The following is a 13,025-nucleotide window of genomic DNA, read 5'->3' as shown; positions in this document are numbered from 1 at the left end:
CTCCTCTCCTTTCTACTGATGGATCATTCAACCTCAATGGCCGTTTTTGTTGCTTTTCTGCTGAAGTATAAATACAGGACGCCTATTCTCTACTTGGATCCAGTGTACTAACCTATAACTACCTTTCCCATGAAATAATATTTTCCAAGAATGAGTTTCCTAGATGCATCTTGATCACGTGACAGGGAATGTCAGAATCTGGGTCTGTTAATTAGGAACTGAATGACCTTGGACAAATTGCTTAACCTGTCTGATCCTTAGTTCCTGCACCTAAAAGAAGAAAGGAGAGTGGAAGAATTAAAAATTTAAAAAGAACATTTTTTTTAAAGTGGAAAAATAGGACTACCTATCTCACAGGATTATTGTAAGCTTGAAACAAGATTATGTATGCAAATTACTTGCTATATTATTTGAAGTAAGTACATAAGCCACATGAAGTGTTCCATAAGCTGAGCTTCAAGACAAATGAAACCCTGAAATTTACATTTAGAATTGCTAAAATGTTTTCCTGTAAACCATTTTGGAAGGAAATCTTTCCAAAACATTTCTCATCCCCCTACCTTGTGTTATGGGCTTCCCCTGGGGCTCAGTGGTAAAGACTTCTTCGACTGCAGTTCAGGAGCCGCAGATTTGGGTCTGATCCCTGGGTTGGGAAGATCCCCTGGAGGAGGTCATGGCAATGCACTCCAGTGTTCTTGCATGGAGAATCCCCATGGACAGAGGAGCCTGGTGGGCTACAGTCGATAGGGTCGCAAAGAGTCAGAGATGACTGAAGTGACATAGCGTGCATGCACGCACCTTGTGATACGGGGTATTCCGAATCCAATTTAGCTCTTCCCTCATGACTCAGGGTCCTTGTTTTGAAAGTGAGTGACTGCCCTGTCCCAGAACACAGGCACGACCTCAGTCAGGGCGATGACGATCTTGGCCTTTCTCACATCCACCCTTCTGCCCCTCTCCCTTACTGGCACTCCTGTGCCCTTCTGTTCATGCTTCCACAATAGCTCTGACCACATGGAGACCAAAATATCTGTCTATTCAGGTTTTTGGCCTCAGACCGCCTTGCTCAGGTCAAGGGCCAGGCCTTCAGTAAGTGTTTGCTGTTGAACGAAGAGCTCCCTAGGCCCCACTTAAAGGGTTGGATGTCAGGAACTCAGAAGCGTGGCTTGTGTTCATTTATTCAGACACTTTAAAACGCCTCCATATTCTCAGCCAAGAGCTGAAAGTGCTGCTCTATTTTATCTTTTAAAGATAGCCAGGCAGGGACAGAAATTGTATTCCTCCTTAGAACCTTGTGATAGTTTTTAATTATTGCAGGGCCAAGAAGTTATTTATACTTCTGGTAAATTTTAAACCCATTCTGGTTTTTTTTTTTTTGTTCTTTGAAGATGCTTCCCCAGTCACTCAGCAGTGAAGAATTTGCCTGCCAAGCAAGAGACGCGGGTTTGATCCCTGGGTCAGGAATTTTCCCTGGAGAAGGAAACGGACGAGCCACTCCAGTATTCTTGCCTGAGAAATTCCATACTCAGAGAACCTGGTGGACTGTGGTCCATGGGGTTTCAAACAGTCGGGCACGATTGGGTGACTGAGCACGCTGCATGCTGCTGCTGCTTTCACTGGCAGCAAGGCCATTGAAGCCAGGCAGCCTGGGATTCAGATGCTGATCTGCAGTTTGACTCCTGTTTGAAGCCTGTTTGACTCCAGGCTTCGATGCTCAGTTTCCAAATGTGTTCAAGGTTATGAAAGTTTGCTGAATGGCTACGTGTATGGAGATGGCAGTAAAGATATTTCCAGAAGTCCTGTTAGGGAGGAATTTTAACATTTTCTGCCTTGATAATCCCACTAGGGTTAGGGGCAGGAGTGGGACTCTAAAGAGCCTCCCTGAGTAATATGAGACAGCTGTGAACTAGAGTTGCAGGGAGCTTCACCTTTTAAGCATTCGGTCGTTTTACTTTGCAGAGCACAGAAACGAGCAGGATACCAAGCTGCTCCGTATGGACAAGACTGGCGGATTATTTCTCAACAACAGCTCTCCGTACCCTTTGTCCTTGCTGCCAGAACCCTCTCCAACTCTCGAAGCTAAAAACACCAGTAGTAGTTACTACAAGCCTGTGACTCAACCCTGGTGGATGAGTTTAAAGATGAATCTTCTGAGATATTTCTGGGAAATGTTTTCTCTTCTGATTTAGGGTGCGAGGCAGGGGATGTGGTGAGAAATGCCACCTTTTCTACGTGTAAGTGTAGTTAAATGCAGGTATAATTCCTCAAGCTGTGGCAGCCATGTGATCATGGGGAACAACTCTGAGGATGAAAACTTATATTCTGTGAATGGCAAAGGAAAAAGGCAGAAAGCACCTGGGTTGGGTGCTTGATGACATTGTTGTGCTTCTGATTTAACCAAACCTAGAAATGATGTCTCCAGTGATAATAAACTTTATTGTTTAAGCTGTGTTGTGTATATATATATATATGCATATATACATATTCTGTTACCTGTTACTTTATTCAATATAAAACTGAGGCGGCTAAGCCTTGGAGATGGGAGAAGAAAAAGGAGATTTGATGGTAGCACAGCAGAAGAGGACCTCAGAGAAAAGCCACTTCTGTTGAGAATTTGACATCTATTGGATGTGCAGTGTAGAACTCTGTTTCATGTCTTTGGGGAGGCATCAGTAAATGTATATTGCTTGCGAATACTTTTGGTGCTAATGGATTGTTATGGGGAACTTGAAGAAGGGTTGAAATCTACATCAGGAATGGTGCTTGATGGTAAATTCCCTAGTGGTCCAGTGCTTAGAACTAGCTGCTTTGAGGGAACTAGGTCTGGGAACTAGGATCCCACAAGCCCAGTGATGTGGCAAAAAAAAAAAAAAAAGAGTGGTGCTTAATGAAAACAAAAACCTGGGAGTAGCCTTCATACCTTACATAACTTCTAGGTTATGTAGGGATTAGAGATCCATCTGTCAAGCATCTAGAATGATGCCTAGAACTTGGACATATATGATAAATTATAGATGCTATTATTACCTTGTATTTTTAGTTTTAATTTTATTTTTTGGCTGAGTCACGCAGTTTATGGGATCTTAGTTCCCCCACTAAGGACTGAACCTGGGGCCCTTGGCAGTGGCTAGGGAGGTCTAACCACTGGTTTGTCATTGTCGTTTAGTTGCTAAGTCATGTCTGACTCTTTTGAGACCCCATGGACTGTAGCCTGCTGGGCTCCTCTGTTCATGGGATTGCCTAGACAAGAATACTGACATGAGTTGCCATTTCCTTCTCCAGGGGACCTTCCCTACCCAAGGATCAAACCCACGTCTCCTGCTTGGCAGGCAGATTCTTTACCATTGAGTCACCTGGGAAGCCCCTTGTGTGTAACCACTGGACTGCCAGGGAATTCCCACTAGTGTTATTATCTCAGCTCCTATATATGTATCCAGAAAGGAGGCAGAAATTAGATACTCTTGGGTGGGGCTGTACTGGAGGGCAGACCATGTGGTAGACTTTGAGAAGAAGGTCTGTGAAAACAGCAAGGAGCCAAGCATCACTGGCCGGAGCCCTGGCAGGTGGGCAGGGAAGTCCCACAGCGGAGCTTCTGTGACCCTACAGATGGGGCAAAAGGCTGAATGCAGAGGCTAGAGGGAGAGGCAAATGGGGCGTTATTACTCAGGGGGTATAAAGTTTCAGTTATGAGAGATGAAGACGTTTGGGAGATCTGTACGCAGCAAGTGCATCTAACACTATTGTGCTGCACACTTGAAAATGGCTAAGATGGTAAATTTCGTGTTATGTATTTCTTACTACAGTTTAAAAAAAAAGGAGGGGAGGATCGCAGTTACTAGAACTAAAGCCTACAATCAGAACAGGCTCAACAGAAGCCTGACAACTGTTTGGAGAGAGGCTTCCTGAATTTCCCCTGATTAGAAAAGGACGGGTTCCAGAGCTTACCTTCAAGCTGCCATGTAGAAGTAAAGTTTCCTCAAGAGTGGGATAATACTTTAAGACTCTCTGCTTCCACTCCAGGGTATGTGGGTTCCATCCCTGGTCCAGGAACTAAGGTCCCACATGCTGCCTGGCGTGGCAAAAAAAAATACAAATTAAAAATAAAGGGTGGTATAATACTATATGGGCTTCCCAGGTGGTGCTGGTGGTAAAGGACGTGCCTGGCAGTGCAGGAGACACAAGCGACACGAGTTCAATCCCTGGGTTGGGAAGACCCCCTGGAGGAGGGCATGGCAACCCACTCCAGTATTCTTGCCTGGAGAATCCCAAGGACAGAGGAGCCTGGTGGACTACAGTACCCAGGGTTGCAAAGAGTTGGATATGACTGAAGTGATTTAGCAAGCAAGCAAGGATAATACTATGCATGTTTGTGTGTGTATATCTATACATGTAATATCTCCTTCTCTCTGTGCTTTTGTGTGTGTGCATGTATGTGTCTCCTTACCTTATTTAACCTCTCAAGAGGGCCTTGGGTGTCAACCTAATTTATCTGGACAGCTGTGGGGAGCCTTCAAAGCTAGGGACTTGCTTTGTTCAATGTGTTGTGTAAGGACATAGTATAAACACCACTCGAACTGAGGCTTTAAAGGTTATTGTGGACGTTTGCACCTATCTTCTTGCTCTCCTTTTCTGGCACAGGACTGGCATGTCTCACACGGGAGCTACTCCTGCAACCTTGGTCCCAGATTGTGAAAAGACACGGTGCAGAGGCAGAGCCTTTACCGATGTGGCGGCAGACATGATAGCAGAGTGAGGATCACTGGTTGTTACAAGCCGCTGGGAGTCAGGGAGTCCTTTGTTACTATGGTAGAGCTGACTGATACATCTGGACAATCACCCTTCGCCAACACACAGAATTGAGAATAATAATGAATCATTGCTTTAAGCTGCTACATTTCAGGGTCGTTGTAAGGCGAAAATAGATAATTGGAGCATCCTAAATGGCAACCCACTCCAGTGTTCTTGCCTGGAGAATCCCAGGGACGGGGGAGCCCGGTAGGCTGCCGTCTATGGGGTCACACAGGGTTGGACACGACTGAAGCGACTTAGCAGCAGCAGCAGCAGCATAAGGAAGGCAGGCTAGCTTGACCCTAGGCAAGGTAGAAAGAGAGAAGATAAATTTGAGGAATATTAAAAGAGTGTGTTTCAACTCTTGATCACTAGTGATATAACTTGAGCAAAAAGTAGAATCTTATTGGCTAAAGTTACTGAAAAGGAGTGAGGACTCAAATGCGGTCACGGGGTCGTTTCTTGCCATCTCTTGACTACCTTCCCTGGGTTGGATGGGTACCCTGGACTCTGAACAGTGGATTCTAGCAACCCTGAGTAGGCTTCCGCAGCCTCATGTCTTCCAAGGTTCAAGTTCAGTTTTCTACCAACCTTCTTTTCTGGTCCTGCCCACAAAGTTCCTGAGATTCACTCTGAATAGACTGGCTGAGGTCAGAGCCCAACCCTGAGACAATCCCTATGACAGTGGCTGCAGAAAAGGATGTATTTTTTATGGGTCTTTCTGTTGAAACTCAAGCAGGTTCTTTTGAAAGGAGAATTTATTCAGTGATATAAGTAAAAAAAAAAAAAGAGAGAAGATTTCACAAACGATTCCAGTTTCAGGTGCAGTTTGATTTAGAGCCAAAAGAATGTGTCCAGGATTTATTTCTTGACTTTTAAAAATTATGGCCAGCTGAGATACTGTTCCTACTGAGGATTTTGAAAACCAAGGAGAAGCGGGTTTGATGACAAGAGGCTACCATCAGGGTTGTTTTTTTTTAATTTTTTTGGTCGCACTGAGGGGCGTTCAGGATCTTAGTTCACCAGGGATCAAACCCACACCCCCTGCAGTGGAAGCATGCAGTCCTAACCACTGGACCACCAGGGAAGGAAGTCCCTTGGAGTTCTTTCTAATTGATTTCTGCAAACAACCATAGCTGTATTAGTCTTGCTGTATGATCACAGGTTTGCGTATAGGAAGGAATTGTTCTTTAAGTTCATTAGTGTTCCAACTGCCCCCAGAGGCAAGATTGTAAAATGAATCCAGAGTGCCTGAGTTTAGATCCTGGCTCTCACACTGATTCGCTGTGTGACCCAGGGAGAGTCGCTACTCTGTGCCTCAGTTGATCTGTCTGTAAAATGGGATCAACCAAAATCAACCCTGATTGGTTGGAAGGACTGATGCTGAAGCTGAAGCTCCAATAGTTTGGCTACCTGATGCAAAGAACTGACTCACTGAAAAAGACCTTGATGCTAGGAAAGATTGAGGGCAGGAGGAGAAGTGGACAGCAGAGAATGAGATGGTTGGATGGGATCACCGACTCAATGGACTTGAGTTTGAGCAAGCTCTAGGAGATGGTGAAGGGCAGGGAAGCCTGGCATGCTGCAGTCCAAGGGGTCACAAAGAGTCAGACATGACTGAGCGACTGAATAATAAAAATGGGAAATGGTATTATCTACTTACCTTGTAGGCTTGTTAGTAATATAAGTAAATCACTTAGGACAGTGCTTAGAACGTGTTGAATGTAAATGTTAGTTGCTCAGTCGTGCCTGACTCTTCCAGACCCTATGGACTGTAGCCCATGAGTCTCCTCTGTCCATGGGATGCTTCAGGCAAGAATACTGGAATGGGTAGCCATTTCCTTCTCCAGGGAATCTTCCCGACCAAGGGATTGAACCCAGGTATCCTGCACTGCAGGCAGATACTTTACTTGTTCTCATTTCCACAGTAAACAAATAACTACTAATGAAGAAAGGTTTTCAGATTTATGGCTATTTAAAATGGCAGGGCTTGGCTTGGTTCAGATTTTCCTTTGGTAGTGACTAGAATTATATCTGCTTGTACTGTGGGTCAGAAGACATTCTTATGGTATTTCTCTATGTATTATTAATGTATTCATCTGTCCCAGCCCTTTCCCCATTAGTTGGGTTGTCTAATGTTACAAGAGAGAAACAACTCATTAGACTTCCCAGGTAGTCCACCTGGCAATCCAGGGGGCACAGGTTCGACCCCTGCTCCAGGAAGACCTCATGTGCTGCAGGGCAACACAACTGCTGAAGTCATGCTTTAGAGTCCCTGCTCTGCAAGAAGAAGCCCATGCCCCACAGCGAAGAGTAGATCATGCTCACTGCAACTAGAGGAAGCTTGCTCACAGCAATGAAGACCCAGCACAGCCATAAATGAATAAATACATCTTTTTAAAAAGAGAGAAATAACTCATTTCATTGTGCTTCTTTAATATGAAAGAAAACCTAAACAAAGCTCGACTGAAGTCGAAGGAGAAACTAACGATTTCTTTAATTAGAACATTTTTCAGTCTAGCTTTGAACAATAAGGACCGGTTATTGTCCTCTATCTTTTTATCTTCTCATTGCATAATCTTGCTTCTCCTTTTTCTTTTTCACTTTGAGAAGCTTAGAAAAACCGGAATTTCCAAATGAGTGTGACGTTAGCAGTTCATATCATGATGAGTTGTAAGTTACTCATAGCTTCTCCTGGTTATTTTTGTTTGGGTCGTTCTGTGTAGTTGTGGTTGATAGAACAATTGTTCTGTGATTCTGGAATTATCTTGGCTCTAGCGGCTCGCATTCCTATCTGTAATGTGTCCCTCTGTGAGAGTGGCAGGGATTAAGTTCTATGGGCACATTATCCACAGCTCTCGGTTTTGGAGGCTGTTATAGCAGGCTCCATATTGATCTGAAAGTAAGGCAAGTGGATGGGGCTGGAGAGATGCTTAGATAAGTTGAAGTACTTTCAAAAGTCCTAGAGTGCACAATTTGCATGGGTTTTATCCCTAAGCTAAAGGGTGGTGGGGAGGGGGAAGTGTGAATTTTGTCTCATCGCCCTGGAAGGCAGACTTGGATCACCAGAGGATCCTGTTCAAATGCGAACATCTGCTGAACCTGTTCCTGAATTAAATTTTAGGGATGGTTTGGGAATCAGAAATCTCCTGGGTCAACTTATGGGTTTAAATAGCTACCCACATCTTAGGTTTCTCCAGGGTAATTAAACTTGTTTTCTCTTACAAAAGTTTGATGTCATAAATGAAGAAACAAAAATATGTGTCTGAGGACTTCCCTGGTGGTCCAGTGGTTATGACCTGAGCTTTTACTGTAGGAGACGTGAGTTTGACCCCTGGTCAGGGATCTAAGATCCTAAATGCCTTGTAGCACAGCCAAAAATTAAAAAGAAAGGAAGAAAGAGTGTCCTGTGATGTTCTTAATTTTTAAAATCTTTTTTAAATTGCATTTTTAATTGGAGAATTATTGCTTTACAGTATTGTGTTAGTTTCTGCTGTAAGCATGAATCAGCTCTGAGTGAGTGAGTAAAGTCGCTCAGTCGTGTCTGACTCTTTGCGACCCCGTGGACTGTAACCTACCAGGCTCCTCCGTCCATGGGATTCTCCAGGCAAGAATACTGGAGTGGATTGCCACTCTAAGTATACATATATTCCTTCCCTCTTAATTTTTAAAATCTTTTTGAATAGCCAGCAAGATTTATTGAATATTCTTGGCATGAAGAAAATATTGGTTGGTGTAGAATTAGAGTCTCAAAAAACTTGTATTTTTGATCCCTATGCATTAATAGTTTTATTAAGGAATTAAAATGTTCTGGGAATTAACTATGGGTGTAGCTATTTATATTTCTAGCTCTACTTTATAATGTAAATAACTAAAGCTTTGGAAGTTTAAGAACTTTCTTGCGATCACAAGTCTAGTAAAGATGGGAATTGAACATGTTTGCTGTGTGGTGCTAAGCAGGTTCAGTCACGTCCGTCTCTTTGGAACCCTACAGACTCCTCCGACTATGAGATTCTTTAGGCAAGAATACTGGAGTAACCCCCCAGGGTCCTCTGTCCATGGGATTTCCCAGGCAAGAATACTGGAGTGGGTTGCCATTTCCTTCTCCAGGGATCTTCAGGGATCGAACCAGCGTTCTCCATGGCAGCAAGTGGTTCTTTACCACTAGCACCACCTGGAAATCGCGAACAAAAGTCTGTCTTGCTAAGTCTATGTCCTTTCTAAGGCAGGGTTGTCTCATGGAATTTTCTGTGGTAATGTTCTATGTCTCTGTGTTCCAGTCTGGTAGCCACAGTACTGGTGGCTTTTGAGCACTTGAAATGACGTTTGTGTAACCGAGGAAATCAGTTGTTTTTTTTTTTTTAATATTTATTTATTTATGGTTGTGCTGGATCTTTGTTGCTGCACTTTCTCTAGTTGTGGCAAGCAGGGGCTACTCTCTAGTTGAGGGGTGTGGCTTCTCATTGCAGTGGCTTATCTTGTTGCAGAGCATTGCCTCTAGGTTCTGTGGGGTCAGTAGTTGTGGTGCATGGTCTTAGTTGCCAAGCAACTTGTGGAATCATCCCAGACCAGGGATCAAACCCTTGTTCCCTATTTTAGCAGGCAGAATCTTAACCACTGAATCACTAGGGAAGTCCAGAAATAATTTTTTAATTTTAGTTCATTTTAATCAAAAAATTAAATTTAAATTTAATAGCCACATGTGTCTAGTGGCTACACATAGCTGTAGGACATCACATTGTTTGGTCTATAAACACAGGCTACTGTGGTCTCATGCATAGTAAATCTGGATATCCAAGATAGCAAGTGTGAGCAAGTAGATGGAGAAAAAAAAATAACATTTTATGCAAATCAAAGTCATTTAAATTGCGGATTTTAAAGGAAGGTAGACCTCAAAAGACTCACAAAATGTAAGTAGGGAAAACTTCTTTTGGAAAGCTTTGATTGTATATTTTACTTTGTTGTTGTTGTTTAGTTGCTAAGTTGTGTCTGACTCTTTGCGACCTCTTGGGCTGTAGCCTGCCAGGCTCCTCTGTCTATGGGATTTCCCAGGCAAGGCTACTAGAGTGTGTTGTGGTTGCCTTCTCCAAGGATCTTCCTGACCCAGGAATGGAACCTGCATCTCCTGTATTGGCAGGCAGATTCTTTACTGCTGAACCAACAGTTATTAATATATTGGCAGTGTTGATTATAAAGGATATCAGTTCACTTCAGTTCAGTCACTCAGTGGTGTCCGACTCTTTGCAACCCCATGGACTGCAGCATGCCAGGTCTCCCTGTCCATCTCCAACTCCCAGAGTTTACTCAGACTCATGTCCATTGAGTCGGTGATGCTATCCAACCATCTCATCCTCTGTCATCCCCTTTTCCTCCTGCCTTCAATCTTTCCCAGCATCAGAGTCTTTTCAAATGAGTCAGTTCTTCCCATCAGATGGCCAGAGTATTGGAGTTTCAGCTTCAGCATCAGTCATTCCAATGAATATTCAGGACTGATTTCCTTCATGATGGACTGGTTGGATCTCCTTGTTGTCCAAGGGACTCTCAAGAGTCTTCTCCAACACCAACTTGAAAATAGGGAAGAAGTCGTGCCTAGAACTGTATTCTTACTGCAAGATTCAGTCCTCTAGGTGTTTTCATTTAGGGAATGATGAATAACCCAAGTATCACAGTAAGGACAGAGGAGTATGTTTACAGTCAAACAATTTAACCAAGCTTTTTTGATTTTTACTTTCAGGCTTTTGCTGCCTCCAATTATCCTGTTTTCCATGAATGGTTTTAGAGCTGAATATTTACAAATTGGAGCCTTTGCTGCTAAATATTAACAAACAGACTAGGTCTCCTACAAAGAGTGATACACAAACAAAACATAGATGCCTACTTAGTAAAAGTCTACATGATAGCCCCTTTTCTATCTGACCTCTGGATTTATGGTTGTTACAAAAAGCTTGGCTTCTTTGTACACTAGTGCCGAGTCAAATCCCGGAGGCAGAGTTTTGGGTGAAGTAGAAAAGAATATGTTTATTGCTTTGCCAGGCAATAAAGTTTTTTTTAATTACTTAATTAATTTGGGTGCATCTGGTCTTAGTTGTGACAGTCGGATCTGGTTCCCCTTCCAGGGTTGGAACTCCAGGCCCCTGTCCCCTGCACTGGGAGTTCAGAGTCTTTGCCACTGCACCACTGGGTAAGTCCCACATGAGCTCCATCTTGGATCTGTTGTGTTTGTGTTGCCCTTTGCATATCGTCACCTGACTGTCCACTGGGAAGGTGGGCAGTGGGTCAGAGGAAGAAAGAAAGTTTGACTGACTCTCCAGGCAGAGAGCCTTTCCCTCCTGTCTCTGCTCTGCTCCCTGCTCCCCTGTCCGTTAATGCAAGTGCCTGATGAAGACTGTGTATGGGAGGGAGGTGGTGGACACTCAAAGTTATGTTTGGAATAGAAATCCATTTAAAAGAAGAATTGTCAAAAAAAAGTTGTCAGAAGTTTCAGGACAAAGAGGAAGACTAGAGTGAGGGAAAAGAGGAGATGGTGGCTGACAGTGAGATGCCCCAAATTTGAGACACTGGTGACAGTCATTTCCCAGAGAGTAAGGACTTCAATGAAAGGACCTCTTGATAAAAGTAAAAGGGGAGAGTGAAAAACCTGGCTTAAAATTCAACATTAAAAAAACTAAGACTGATGCATCTGCTCTCATCATTTCATGGCAAACAGATGGGGAAACAATGGAAACAGTAATAGACTTTATTTTCTTGGGCTCCAAAATCACTGCAGTTGGTGACTACAGCCTTGAAATTAAAAATGCTTGCTCCTTGGAAGAAAAGCTATGACCAACCTAGACAGCATATTAAAAAACAGAGACATTGCCAAAGGTCCATCTAGTCAAAGCTATGATTTTTCTAGTAATCATGTACAGATGTGAGAGTTGGACCATAAAGAAAGCTGAATGCTAAAGAATTGATGCTTTTGAACTATGGTGTTGAAGAAGACTCTTGAGAGCCCCTTGGACTGCAAGGAGATCCAACCAGTCCATCATGAAGGAAATCAGTCCTGAATATTCATTGGAAGGACTGATGCTGAAGTTGAAACTCCAATACGCTGGCCACCTGATATGAAGAACTGACTCATTTGAAAAGACCCTGATGCTGGGAAAGATTGAAGGCTGGAAGAGAAGGACAGAGGATGAGATGGTTGGGTGGCATCACTGACTCGATGGACATGAGTTTGAGCAAGCTTCGGGAGTTGGTGATGGACAGGGAAGCCTGGTGTGCTGCAGTCCATGGGGTCTCAAAGAGTTGGACATGACTGAGCAACTGAACTGAACTGAACTGAACCGAAGGACTTCAAGGCCTGGTGTGGGCTTCAAGTGGCAGAAACCTGGTCCAAGAAAGAATGCAGAGAGATTCTGGGGCTAAGGTACCAGATACGTGGATATTGAAATCACTAAGAATAATGGCAAAGCATACAATTGACTAAGTTAGATCTGGGCAAGAAGGGACCCTGCTCTGGATCCTGCCTTTTAGAGGTCCTGACTCTGGTTCTCTTCTGCCGCACTACTTCCCGTTGAAAGTCAGTGAGGCCAAGTGGTCATGCTGGTTGGAACCTGTGCCCCTCAACCCATCTCTGAATACCAGGGGCTGGTGCTTCTCTGTTTAAATGGCCAATCCTGCTTCCAGGATCTTCCTAGCCTTCTTTCCTGGGTCTATTCTCCTGGGGGCATGTGATCCTGCAGCTTTGCACATTTAGGCCTGAGCAATGGCCAAGGGGCATCTCTTGAGGCAGGTAGGGAGAAGTGAATAAAGCTTTGTAGGTGAGTGGCAGAACTTGAACATTGTGAATAGGGCTATGTATACTTGTTCTCAAGGTCTGTTCCAGTCTGGGGTGGAGCCAGGACAGGAAAGAGAAGGGAAACAAAAAGTGGGCGAGGATCTGGCTACCATGCTTCTTTAAACAGGCACATTCTGAAGCTGAAGTCCAAAAAGACAGGAAATTTAAATTCAGACTTAGACTTCCAGGTTGTAATGGAAGCACATGTGTCAAAGTTTAGAATATATTTTAAGCTTGGAAGCTGAATTTTTAACTTAAAAATTTTAGACATGTGATATGTAGATTTCTGTTTGGGATCTTGTCCTTATGTATTAGGAATCAGCAGGTTATTAGGGTCTTCCTGCTTTGAGCCTTGACACCACACATTTGGGGGATGACTTTTTTTATTGTCTGTCTACTCTGATAGATCTGAAGTTAT

The sequence above is a fragment of the Odocoileus virginianus genome, chromosome 8, assembly GCF_023699985.2.
Source record: "Odocoileus virginianus isolate 20LAN1187 ecotype Illinois chromosome 8, Ovbor_1.2, whole genome shotgun sequence".
NCBI classification, from domain to species: Eukaryota; Metazoa; Chordata; class Mammalia; order Artiodactyla; family Cervidae; genus Odocoileus; species Odocoileus virginianus.
This window is presented reverse-complemented; position numbering follows the sequence as displayed.